Source organism: Atta colombica, unplaced genomic scaffold, assembly GCF_001594045.1.
Source record: "Atta colombica isolate Treedump-2 unplaced genomic scaffold, Acol1.0 scaffold226, whole genome shotgun sequence".
Taxonomy (NCBI): Eukaryota; Metazoa; Arthropoda; class Insecta; order Hymenoptera; family Formicidae; genus Atta; species Atta colombica.
Genome location: NW_017259323.1, coordinates 1,164,037 through 1,168,875, shown reverse-complemented (window position 1 = coordinate 1,168,875; position 4,839 = coordinate 1,164,037). Strand labels below are relative to the sequence as shown.

General features: G+C 26.0%; 1 protein-coding gene across 5 annotated transcripts in view; it reads right to left on the bottom strand.

Moving 5' to 3' along the window:
* Positions 1-4,839, bottom strand: part of LOC108688197 (solute carrier family 25 member 36-A) — a 24,870-nt gene that overhangs the window by 18,610 nt on the left and 1,421 nt on the right. The gene's annotated exons all lie outside the window — the stretch shown is intronic.

Genomic DNA, 4,839 nt, shown 5'->3' with positions numbered 1-4,839 from the left:
ATAATTATAATTATAAATTATAATTATAATTGGAACTTTGTTATAATTACTGATTGGAAAATTTGATTATGTATGCAGTTGTAATCAGCGTATAATGTATTTAATTTATAATGTTTACAAACAGAGCAAAACGGATCACTGAGAGAACAAAATGTCTGTTACTAATACTACTGTTAATCTGATTTTAATTTTATCTTATCTAAATAGAAATTATACGATAAAAATTATATATAAACATTAGGATAACGGTAAAACATGAGAAATGTTGTTGCATGATTCGTAAGAAGTAAAAGTATCAATGTTTATTTAATGTAAACTCTCACGCATAACTTTACTGACATAATCTTGCGAATTTTTCCAATTAGACTTATTATATCATTTCTTGTCACGCTGTAAAGTTATCAAGAGTATTAGAAAACTTGTTATTGTTGCAACAAGTTATCAGTAACATGTTTATTCTTTTTGAGGTTTTCATACTTGTAACTTTGAAGTTCTATTATTTTAACTTTATAAATATATTAAACTTTAAAAATGGGAAAAATAAAATCTTATTTTTTATACATTTCTATAATATTCCGATTTAAATTAAATCAATTTTAATAAAACTTTAATTTAAAATGTTCAAAATAAATTTTTATATTAAAATATTTAATAGAAAAAAAGTGCAAAATTGCAAAGCAATAATTATGTAATTTTTATTAAATATTAAAAGAAATATCAAACATATTATATATATTATATATGTAACATATTATATATGTAAAGTTAAAAGAACAGCCTACACGTATCGTAAATTTAAAGTCTTCTTAACAAATTATATGTGTGAGCATATGACCTTCATTTATGGAGAAACATATTTTTGATCTTCGAAATTCAATGGTGCCTCTGGCGCCAATTGGCTCTGGAGATTCAATTAGCCTAATTCGCCCACCTGCAAAGTCGCTATTGCATAGTATATGTCGAACCTTTTATCAAGTCCAAATGAATGTGATCAGTAAATTAGCATTCGATTCACATGCCGTGCGTAATAAATCCGCATAGCTTGCCGTGCTGAAAAACACGTGCACATTTGTGCTCTCATTGATCGGAAATTTGCACGCTAACTCTGCTAATCCGAATAACAATTTTCATGCAGATAGTAATATGCTATAGTAATATTTCTTTGCAAAATTTCTTTTATCATATTTGAGCACAAAGAATTTTCAATCTATTTCAAATAAATAACACAAAAAAGAAGTTTTTTGAATTTACAATTAGTTCTCAATTTTAATTATATAACAAATATTATAAATATTAAAATAGAAGCTCCCGTTTTCATTATGACTATATAATTTCTGCGGAAATTTCTACTATGCTTATAGTATTATAAGTCTTGTAGATTTACAAAGTTTCGGAATAGAATCCAACATGCGGTATTTCGAGTAAATAAATCGTTTAGTTATTCTCTGTTGTCAAGTGAGAAATGTTAAGTCTCTATAATATACACAAATTTGACCTTTCAATTGATCTACTTCTGAATAAAAGAAAAAAAAGGAAATGCAAGATTCGATATCACAAGATCGATATAATTTAAACGAGATGTTAGGCGCTCTAACAATAATATTTATAGAGAATTATTAATAATAAGCACAAATTAAATCGTTAATTTTTGATTTTTAAAAATTTACAAACCAGTTTTGCAGACAATTATAGGAGGTTTTGATAAAGTGAATTTTGAAAATACAGAATAAACGTTATGATTATTCTTTATTTATATAATTAACTCTAATTAGATCTTTGAATTGACTCAGAAAGATCAATAAATACCAAGACATTTACTGGTGACAGTCAAAATTGAATGATTTATGGTTTCTTCAAAATATATATATCAATCGAATAAAATTGCAATATCAATAAGCGCAACCTTGATAAAAATACCTATACCTACTTTTAAATTGTAGGAAATAATTTGCGGGCTTCATATTACTTTCTCGAACACCGACATCGTATATCCTAATTCTACATGATCCTATATATTATGTGTCGTATCAATAAAATATAATCCATCTTTTCTCTCCCGGCGCCACATGTCTGACGCAATTTTGACCTATATATCAACGCACACGTTTCAAGCGATAGATCCACGTTATTCATTATTCTTCGATTTTCCTTCGATAATCGAAGATTCGAAGGAATTCATGAGTTGTTGACTGTTTGGAGTACTTTGTATACGTACGATCGAAAGCTTACAGAAATATATGCGAGTGTCTACGTGCACGTATACGCGAAAGCAGGTAGCAAATATAAGTTAGTACGTGGCGCCGGACAGGCACATTATTAACTGCGTCGTCAGATTCCTTTCCGAGCGAACTACTGACAGTGCTGACACGCTATCTGACGCTTTCTTACACATAACAGTCTTATATTTCGGCATTGGTAAGGCCAGTTGTAAATCTAGTTGGTCAACCTTGCATCATTTGCGAAATGTATTAGCCGTAAACAACATCACGAATGAAGACACTATATTGTACTGCACTGCAAAAATAATACAATATAAATATGTCAATTAAGATACATAGATTTGAATACATATTGTATATAATCAATATTAGTTTAATTACAATCTTCTTTAGTCTATTTTTCATCATCATTATTATTATGCATATATTTCGTGTATATAACATTACGCATCGTTATTTTGTTTATGATAAATTCAATCACTCGCACTACACTGGATGCACATTAAAAGGATTACTTTATATAAAATACCCAACTACAGTGGCATAACATAATCAATTTTGACAATTAAATAATATATGCATATTCTGTTAAATAACGTGACATATTATTATTGAGTGATTTTAACGTTTAAAATATTTATGTTTTTATATTTAATTTTACTAATATTTACAGATATAACAGTTTTTTATATGAATCTAATGTAATAGAAATCATAGAATTGACTAATAATTATTGATTCAATATAAAGAAAGATAAGATTAACTAAAATAAATTAATAATCAAGAACAACGCTACTTGCGCAGTTATAAGATTAATTAAAATTTTTGTTCTCTTATATATTCTATATATATTAAAATCAACATTTAATAAATAAATTGTCAATGCTACTCCTAAATAATAATAAAATAATAAAAATTTAATAAATAATATTTTTACGATTACAGTTAATTAAATTTTCTTCACGTGAAAATTTCATCTCAATTTAATTCATTATATTCATTATAATTTTTCAAGTTCAAATAATTTAATATTATTTTGCATTATTCAATATTATTATTATATTGATTTAACATCTCTATATCGACTATATTATACACTAAACAGAAAGAGCGAGAAAAAGTAGATTCGACTGATTGAGGTTAAATAATATTGGAGAGAAAAACCGATATTATCGCTTAAAAAGACCAACAATCGCTGAACTATATTCAGTTTAAGGTTATCAGAAATGTGTGCAACCTCAGGCTTCTTTCACGCATATATTTTTTATTTACCATATATATCGTGACTATTATAAAAAGATGATAAATTTACTACATCGTCGATAAGAATTTGATATACAGAGATTACGTGCTAATCCGCACATAGTAACATGTACTATAATTGTATAAAAATGGAAGGAATTTTTGTTAGAAAAGTTGCTTTTCTCGATAATTATCTAAAAAAAAATCGCTAATTTCGTAAGCGACACGAGAATTTTGCTCTGAATGTGACTCCTTTTGAATTAGAAATAATTGTCCGATAATTTTGTCGCAATGACCACGTGCGCTTCGTCACCGTATCGGTTCAATTCAATCGTCTCGACAAGAATAGCGATTATGAATACATCGAACTAAGACAAAATTTATATGTTTTTTCAACATTTATATGTTTTCATACCTATCAATACTTTTTATTTGTAACTGCAACAAAACCAAAAGAATTCCGAAACATTTACGTAAGACGGAGATTTATTTCATTAGGTAATTCAAAAAACGCAAAAATAATTGAAGTGTGAATTTCTACAACATTTTAAGCGCAGAAATAAAACAAATTAATTTTATTATCGCAGTAATAAACTACATTTATAAACTACATTCGCGTAAACTACATACAATTGATTTCACGTTTATATTATGGAGATGCTTGTATTACATTTTATATTGCTTAATTACGCAATGTAGACTAGAGGAAAGAAATTATATCTTTTTTTCTATTCTATACCATATTTTTGAAATTTTGATTTTTGACTTATATAAATTCAAATTCAGTCTAAATGAATTAAAAACTGAAAATTTACGTGTTCAATTTTCAATCTTAATGAATAAAACAATTCAATTCTCATGGATGTTTTTTTTTTTATAATTCCTTTCATTAAAAAGTTTATTTTTCTTTTGTAAAAATATTGAGCGAGACTATTTGATGAAATGTTAGCGTTGAATGTTAATTCTTTTTTCAATCATCACTAGATTATAAATCTATTAGTATTTATTTTCGAAATACAAGTTGTTACTCACAAATTGATAAAAAATTAGAAAACATATTAAAATTAAAAACATATTAAAATTTATAAAGTTATTTATTAGAATTTGTATATATCGTAAAAATTAGGAAAATAATTAATTAATTATAACCTTGTTAGTCTATTTTTTATTCGTTATTATTATGCAAAAGTTTTAATTAGACTTTGCTTATAACTGAACACTTGGTCTTAAAATGCTCTTCGATGATCTTGATTAATTCATTCCAGTTAATCTCTCTAATTAATCCCTCAAGGTGTTAAATCAATAACTATGACAACAGAATAATGATAATATATAATATATAATTTAATATATAAGAATATATAATTAATATATAATA